The following is a 9,409-nucleotide window of genomic DNA, read 5'->3' as shown; positions in this document are numbered from 1 at the left end:
AGCCATTCCCATGTTCATGCAATGTCTCTGGCTGTTCTGTGGCACCACAGAAGCTGACTGGCTTCCTCAGAGACCAAGTGGCCTGCAAGCCTAGAATATTTACCATCTGGCCCTTTAAGACACAGTTCACCAACCCTTGATCCAGACTATCAGAAGTTGCCAGATAATCATGGCTTTACAGCAAGGAGAGTTGGATGAGTTTAAGAGAGAGTATAATCAAACTATGCCTGAAACCTCCTTCACCATTCTAGAATTATACTTGAATTCACTAGAATTCTTGAGTCCTGTTAAATCTTGGTTTGGAGCTTTCTTTTTAAAAACCTTTCTTTATGGTCTTTGTTTCAAATTCTATTTTGTCTGAGTATTGTGACCCCTGCTTCCTTGTCATATTCACTTGCGTGAATTATCTTTCTTCATCCTTTCACTTTCAATCTATGTGCGTCCTTTGTCCTAAAGTGGTTCTCTTGTAGACAGCATATTGTAGGCTCTTGGGTTTTCTTTTTTAATCCAATCTGCCACTCTGTGTCTTTTAATTAGAGCATTTAGTCCATTGATATTTAAGGTAATTTTTTAAAATATATTTTTATTTACTTGCCTGCACCAGATTTTAGTTGTGGCACATTGCATCTTTAGTTGCACCAGGTAGGATCTATTTCCCTGGTCAGGGATTGAACCTGGGTCCCCTGAATTGGGAACACAGAGTCGTAGCCACTGGACCATCAGAGAAGTCCCCAAGGTAATTATTGATAGATATGTATTTCTTGCCATTTTAAACCTAGTTTACCAGCTGATTTTATATTTCTTCTTGTTCCTTTCTTTTTCCTTTTGTGATTTGATGATTTTTCTTTTGTATTATCCTTGTGTTCTCTTCTTTTTCATTTTTGTGAAGGTATTGTGTGTTTTTGATTTGTGGTTATCCTGTTTTTCGAGGATGTTAACCCATTACTATATCTACTTTCTTTAGACTGATAGTCATGTAGGCTCAAGCACATTTAAAATATATACATAAATGTATATATGTGTACATTTTCTTACTCTCATCCACCACATTTTATGATTTTGATGTCCTCTTTTACATATTCATGTTTGTCCTTCTGCTATTCATTTTGGTTATCATCACTTTGACAAATTTAAAAAATTTTTTAAAAATCTGTACCCTGGCTTACTTAAATGATTTACTTTCCAACTGTGATTTTCTCTTTTCTTTAGATTCTTGTTTCTTTTCTATTTGGAGACCTTTCAATATTTCTTCTATGATAGGTTTAGTATTGCAGTATTCTTTCAGTTTTTGCTTATCTTAGAAATTCTTTAACTCTCCTTCTGTTCTAAATGATGATCTTGCTGGGTAGAGTATCCTAGATTCCTTTCAGGACTTTATCTTCCCTTCTGGTCTGCGACATTTCTGAAGAGAAATCAGCTGAGAGCCTTATGGGGGTTCCCATAATTAACTGTTTGTTTTTCTCTTGCTGCCTTTAGAATCCTCTCTTTAACTTTTGCCATTTTAACTACAATACTTCTTGATGTAGATCTGTTTGGGTTCATTTTGTTTGAGATCCTCTGTGCTTCTTACAGGGGACTGGAATGCAAAAGTAGGAAGTCAAGAAACATCTGGAGTAACAGGCAAATTTGGCCTTCGAGTACAGAATGAAGCAGGGCAAAGGCTAATAGAGTTCTGCCAAGAGAAGGCACTGGTCATAGCAAACACCCTCTTCCAACAACACAAGAGAAGACTCTACACATGAACATCACCAGTTGGTCAACACTGAAATCAGATTGATTATATTCTTTGCAGTCAGAGATGGAAAAGCTCTATACAGTCAGCAAAAAGAAGACCAGGAGCTGACTGTGGCTCAGATCATGAACACCTTATTGCCAAATTCAGACTTAAATTGAAGAAAGTAGGGAAAACCACTAGACCATTCAGGTATGACCTAAATCAAATCCCTTATGATTATACAGTGGAAGTGAGAAATAGACTTGAGGGCCTAGATCTGATAGAGTGCGTGATGAACTATGGACGGAGGTTCGTGACATTGTACAGGAGACAGGGATTAAGACCATCCCCATGGAAAAGAAATGCAAAAAAGCAAAATGGCTGTTTGAGGAGGCCTTACAAATAGCTGTGAAAAGAAGAGAAGCGAAAAGCAAAGGAGAAAAGGAAAGATATTCCCATCTGAATGCTGAGTTCCAAAGAATAGCAAGGAGAGATAAAAAAGCCTTCCTCAGCGACCAATGCAAAAAAATAGAGAACAACAGAATGGGAAAGACTAGCGATCTCTTCAAGAAAATTAGAGATACCAAGGGAACATTTCATGCAAAGATGGGCTAGATAAAGGGCAGAAATGGTATGGACCTAACAGAAGCAGAAGATACTAAGAAGAGGTGGCAAGAATACACAGAACTGTACAAAAAAGATCTTCATGACCCAGATAATCATGATGGTGTGATCACTCACCTAGAGCCAGACATCTTGGAATGTGAAGTCAAGTGGGCCTTAGAAAACATTCCTACAAAAAAGAAAAAAAAAAAAAGAAAGCATCCCTATGAACAAAGCTAGTGGAGGTGATGGAATTTCAATTGAGTTATTTCAAATCCTGAAAGATGATGCTGTGAAAGTGCTGCACTCAATATGCCAGCAAATTTGGAAAACTCAGCAGTGGCCACAGGACTGGAAAAGGTCAGTTTTCATTCCAATCCCAAAGAAAGGCAACGAATGACAAAGAATGCTCAAACTACCACACAATTGCACTCATCTCACACGCTAGTAAAGTAATGTTCAAAATTCTCCAAGCCAGGCTTCAGCCATATGTGAACCGTGAACTTTCAGATATTCAAGCTGGATTTAGAAAAGGCAGAGGAACCAGAGACCAAATTTCCAACATCCGTGGGCTCATTGAAAAAGCAAGAGAGTTCCAGAAAAACATCTATTTCTGGTTTATTGACTATGCCAAAGACTTTGGCTGTGTGAATCACAATAAACTGTGGAAAATTCTGAAAGAGATGGGAGTGCCAGACTATCTGGCCTGTCTCTTGAGAAACCTGTATGCAGGTCAGGAAGCAACAGTTAGAACTGGACATGGAACAACAGACTGGTTCTAAATAGGAAAAGGAATACTTCAAGGCTGTATATTGTCACCCTGCTTATTTAACTTATATGCAGAGTACATCATGAGAAACGTTGGGCTGGATGAAGCACAAGCTGGAATCAAGATTGCCAGGAGAAATATCAATTACCTCAGATATGCAGACGACATCACCCTTATGGCACAAAGTGAAGAGGAACTAAAAAACCTCTTGATGAAGGTGAAGGAGGAGAGTGAAAAAGTTGGCTTAAAGCTCAACATTCAGAAAACTAAGATCATGGCATCTGGTCCCATCACTTCATGGCAAATAGATGGGGAAACAGTGGAAAGAGTGTCAGACTTTATTTTTGGGGGCTCCAAAATCACTGCAGATGGTGATTGCAGCCATGAAATTAAAAGACGCTTGCTCCTTGGAACTAAAGTTATGACCAACCTGGATAGCATATTATAAAGCAGAGAGATTACTTTGTCAACAAAGGTCCATCTAGTCAAGGCTATGGTTTTTCTAGTCAAGGCTATAGTGGTCATTTATGGATGTGAGAGTTGGACATTGAAGAAAGCTGAGCACCGAAGAATTGATGCTTTTGAACTGTGGTGTTGGAGAAGACTCTTGAGAGTCCCTTGAACTGCAAGAAGATCCAACCAGTCCATCCTAAAGAAGATCAGTCCTGGGTGTTCATTGGAAGGACTGATGCTGAAGTTGAAACTCCAATACTTTGGTCACCTCATGAGAAGAGTTGACTCATTGGAAAAGACCCTGATGCTGGGAGGGAGTGGGGGCAGGAGGAGAAGGGGATGACAGAGGATAAGATGGCTGGATGGCATCACCGACTCGATAGACATGGGTTTGGGTAGACTCTGGGAGTTGGTGATGGACAGGGAGGCCTGGCGTGCTGTGATTCATGGGGTTGCAAGTAGTCGGATACAACTGAGCGACTGGACTGAACTGAACTGTGCTTATACCTGGATATCTGTTTCCTTCTTTAGGTTTGGGAAGTTTTTGGTCATAATTTCTTCAAATATGTTTTGATCCCGTTTCTCCTTCTAGGACCCTTATTATGCATAGATTGTCATGCTTTATATTATCTCATGAGACTTTTATACTGCTTTCATTTGTCTTTTTTTTCTATTCTTCCAGATCACTTATTCATTCTCCTGCATTATTCAATCTGCTATTTATTACCTTTAGCTCAGCTTTTGTCTTGGAAAATGAATTTTTCTTGGCTCCTCTTTAAAGTTTTTAGTTCTTTTTTTACAGTAATCTGCATTTTTATCAGCAGCTTTTCTTAATTCCTTCAGTATTTTTACTATCTCCTTTTTGAATTCTGTGTCTTTTAGACTGAAGAGGTTTGCTTCATTGTCTGTTCTTTCAGGGGAATTCTCTTGTTCTTTCAATTAGGAGTGGTTCCTCTGCTTCTTCATTTTGGTTATATTTCTCTTATTCCATGAGTTTAGGAGAAACGATTATTTCTTGTGGTCTTGAAGGGCTATTTTTATGTGAGAGTGTCCCTGTGTAGCCTGTGTGGGTTTAATATTTTTGCTGTGAGGGCTATTTTTAGTATGGATGCCTGTCACTTCTTTCTTCAGTGTGGAGCATCAAACCTTCTAGTTTTCACAATCTAATAGGTGAGAAATGTGCTGTACAGGGTTTAAATTTGCATTTATTTGGTTACTAGTGAGTTATGCATATTTTCTTGTCTATTATCAACTTGTATTTCTTCTTTTGTAAAATTGTCTGTTAGATGCATTTTTATTAGATGCCTAAATTTTCCTTATTGATTTAAAATAACTCTCTATATATTTAAGGTATTAACATTTTGTATGTCATGAATACTGCAAGTATTTATTCCTAGTTTGTCACTCCTTTTAAAATTACTTTCATGGTATCTTTTTAAAAAATTATTTGTAAGAAATTTTGCTTCCAGGTGGCCTTAGTGATAAAGAACCCACCTGCCAGAGCAGGAGACACAAGAGAGGCAAGTTCAATCCCTGGAGTGGGAAGATCCCCTGGAGAAGGAAATGGCAACCCACTCCAGTATTCTTGCCTGGAGAATCTCATGGACAGAGAAGCCTGGTGGGCTACAGTCCATGGGGTCACAAAGAGGTGGACACAACTGAGCACACAGATTAATGAGTTTTTACACCCACACTGCCTATATCAGGTTTCCATGTAACCTCTCCCAGTTGATAATCCTCCCAAGGTAAACACTACTCTGATAAAGCTTTAACTTTTGATGTAGTAAAACTTTAACTTTCATAGTTTGTACCTTTGGGTCATGTTTTAAAATAACTACTCCTGCGTGCATCCTCAGTCATTTCAGTCATGTCCGACTCTTTGTGACCCCATGGGCCGTAAACTACCAGGTTCCTCTGTCCACGGGAATCTCCAGGCAAGAATACTGGAGTGGGTTGCCATGCCCTCCTCCAGGGGATCTTCCCGACCCAGGGATTGAATCTGCTTCTCTTATGTTTCCTGCATTGGCAGGCAGGTTCTTTGCCACTAGGGCTTTCCTGATAGCTCAGCTGGTGAAGAATCCGCCTGCAGTGCAGGAGAACCCAGTTCGATTCCCAGGTTGGGAAGATCCCCTGGAGAAGGAATAGGTTACCCACTCCAGTGTTCTTGGTCTTCTCTGGTGGCTTAGACGGTAAAGAATCTGCCCGCAATGCAGGAGAGCTGGGTTCAACCTCTGGGTCATGAAAATCCCCTGGAGAAGGGAATGGCTACCCACTCCTGTATTTTTGCCTGGAGAATCCCCATGGACAGAGGAGCCTGGCAGGCTATAGTCCATGGGGTCATGAAGAATCTGACAGGACTGAGTGGATAAGCACAGCGCCACATGGGAAGATCATTCCTCTACTCATAATTATATAAATATTCACCTATGTTTTATTCTGGCACTTTAGTTATGTCATTTATATTGAAATCTTTATTTAATCCAGCTGAAATCTATTCTAATGTAAACAAGAGAGAAGGATCAAACTCCCCTATCTGTTCCTTCAAGGCTATTACCCAGCATTATTTGTTAACAAGTTAACATCATTTATAAACTAGTCAACACGATCTCCATGAGTTAAAACATTCTTTATATATTCTGCTCTCTTGCTTTATTTGCCAATTTCTGCACCAGTATCTCAGCATTTTAAATATAGCTCCAGGTTTTAATATCTCCTGAAGTAAATATTGCTTTGTTATTTTCTTTCAAACCTTTCTTTGTTACTATTTCTCATTTATTCTCCAGAAAACCTTTAAAATTTTGTGAAATTCGCTCCTCACATCCCCTGAAAAAGTTGAAATCTTAATTGGTTACATTGAGTTTACATATTAATTTATTTTTAAAATTTTTATTTACTGATTTTTTTTGCCTCCCTGAGCAGTATGCAGGATCTTAGTTACCCAACCCGGGACTGAACCCATGCTCCCTGCAGTGGAAACATGGAACCCTAACCACCAGACTGCCGGAATTCCCTACATAGTAATTTAGAAAACATTGATACCTTTACATTATTATATATTTATTCAAAACTTTATGTTCCTTAGTAACTTCTCAAGGTTTTCATCATATAGACCTTGCACAGTCCTGTTTCCCAAATTAGGAATTTATGTTTTCTGATGATATTATATTAGCATCTTTGCGACATTTTCTGATTACTGACATACAGGAAATACATACATTTTATTATGTACATATATAAATATTATTATACACACATATCTTGTCATCTTGCTAAACTATCTCATTAGTTTGAAAGGTTTTTATTTAGTGGGTAGCATATCATTTGAAAATAATATTTATTTCAACCAATATTTCTACATTTTATTTAGTTTCTTACTTTTATTATACTATTTAGAACTTAGAGAACAATGTTTAATGTTTTGCTGTTACAAGTGGCATCCTTGTGTTTAATGAGAATGCCTCTAGTTCATTTTTCTTATCCCTACAACACTCAAGGGTTCTAATTCATTAAATTTGAGGTGGCACCCAGGCAATTGCATCCTGTTAATTGCACAAATAATATCGAAGCATGCTCCCAATATGTCATTAGGATGGTAGTCTAGCATTTTTCCATTAAATATAATTCAATATAGTATGCATTATTTTTCATATTATGGAATTATTGTTTCACCAAAGGTTTATTAAGAGTTATTAATTGGGAGTTTGGGATTTAATAAAATGTCTTCTCAGCATCTCAATGATCCTCCCTTCAGGATAAAGCATGAAAACATCTGTTCAAAGGCACCAGAGAACACCCAAAATAGGACTTAAGAGGCCAGGTTTCTGGAGAGAGAAAACTCATTTGGGTGAACTTGATATTCTGTGCCATTTTTCTCTTGAGATATCTTTCAGTGTTTAAGCAGAGGTCAAGAAGTTGAATAAGGAGCAGTAACCAAGAGAATGGGATGCTTTTCAGTGCTTTTGACAGACTTACGCCACGGAGGAAAGCCTTGCTCAGGAGGAGGGGTACTGTCAAATATTCAGGCTTTCCCCGGGGATCTGTGGTGGTTAACTTTTTGTGTTCACTTGGCTAGGCCACAGTATCCAGATATTAGGTCAAGTACTAACTGAGGTAGTTCTGTGAAGGTATTTTTTAAAGATGAGATTATCATTTACATCAGTAGACTTTGAATAAGGCAGAATATCTCCCACAATGTGGGTGGTTCCCATCCAATCAGATGGCCTAAACAGAAAAAGACTGATATTCCTGAAAGAAGAAATTCTGCCAGCAGACCATCTTTGGAGTCAGGCTGCAATTCTTTTTTGGGTCTGCAATCTGCTGGCTATTTGCATACACACACACACTCTCTTTCTTTCTTTCTCTCAATTTTGACTCTATTTCTTTGGACAACCCTAAGTAATACTAGTCCCATGAAAAACTATGCTCTAGAGAATAAGGGCAAGCCAGAAATAGACCAGGCCTTACAAAGACTGAACCCCAGCTTAAAATGAGGTCAATTCCAGATTAGAATAAGGTGATCCCTAACTATCTGCAAAAATTTAGAGTAAATTCTCTCTAGAGGAAGATAATACTTTTGAAAGCCCGTACAAATATTTGTCTACAGTATCTGGCATTCAATTTAAAAATTATCAGAAATACCAGGAAATAGGACTGAAAGAGAAAAAGCCTACAACAGAAACAGGTCACTGATGATCTGTATCTTGAAAAGCAGGAAAAACACAAAAAAGAGAAATTTGGATGTGGTGAAAAGGTTTAATATGTGTAAACGTAATCCTTGAAGGAGAAGAGAGAAAGAATGAGATGAAAAAGAATATTTGAAAAATAATGGCCAAGAAATTTCCCAAGCAGGTGAAATACATTAAGCCACAGATTGAAGAAGTACTCTATATCCCAAGTAGGATAAATACAAAGAACATCATTCCTTTGGTACATCATAGTGAAACCAGGATATGCCAGGAGCAGGGTGGGTGGGAGAATCTAAGATCAAGAGAACAATTTAAAAGCAATGGGGTAAGAGTATACTTTCAGGGATCATTTCTATAGTTCGTTACTAGAGAAGTTTCTCTGATCGTGTAGAGCAACAATGGAAAAAAGACAACCTCTTTAACAAGTGGTGCTGGGAAAACTGGTCAACCACTTGTAAAAGAATGAAACTAGAACACTTTCTAACACCATACACAAAAATAAACTCAAAATGGATTAAAGTTCTAAATATAAGACTAGAAACTATAAAACTCCTAGAGGAGAACATAGGAAAAACACTCTCCAATATAAATCACAGCAAGATCCTCTATGACCCACCTCACAAAATATTGGAAATAAAAGCAAAAATAAACAAATGGGACCTAATGAAACTTAAAAGCTTTTGCACAACAAAGGAAACTGTAAGTAAGGTGAAAAGACAGCTCTCAGATTGGGAGAAAATAATAGCAAATGAAGAAACAGACAAAGGATTAATCTCAAAAATATACAAGCAACTCCTGAAGCTCAATTCCAGAAAAATAAATGACCCAATCAAAAAATGGGCCAAAGAACTAAACAGACATTTCTCCAAAGAAGACATACAGATGGCTAACAAACACATGAAAAGATGCTCAACATCACTCATTATCAGAGAAATGCCAATTAAAACCACAACGAGGTACCATTACACGCCAGTCAGGATGGCTGCTATCCAAAAGTCTAGAAGCAATAACTGCTGGAGAGGGTGTGGAGAAAAGGGAACCCTCTTACACTGTTGGTGGGAATGCAAGCTAGTATAGCCACTATGGAAAACAGTGTGGAGATTTCTTAAAAAACTGGAAATAGAACTGCCATATGACCCAGCAATACCACTTCTGGGCATACACACTGAGGAATCCAGATCTGAA

At 38.1% G+C, this 9,409-nt stretch overlaps 1 pseudogene; it reads left to right on the top strand.

The window, feature by feature from the left end:
• Positions 1 to 8,551: 8,551 nt before the first annotated feature.
• On the top strand, positions 8,552 to 8,654 carry LOC136165557 (small nucleolar RNA U3; annotated as a pseudogene).
• The last annotated feature ends 755 nt before the right edge of the window (positions 8,655 to 9,409 follow it).

The sequence above is a fragment of the Muntiacus reevesi genome, chromosome 3 (genome assembly GCF_963930625.1).
Source record: "Muntiacus reevesi chromosome 3, mMunRee1.1, whole genome shotgun sequence".
Lineage (NCBI taxonomy): Eukaryota > Metazoa > Chordata > Mammalia > Artiodactyla > Cervidae > Muntiacus > Muntiacus reevesi.
This window is presented reverse-complemented; position numbering and strand designations above follow the sequence as displayed.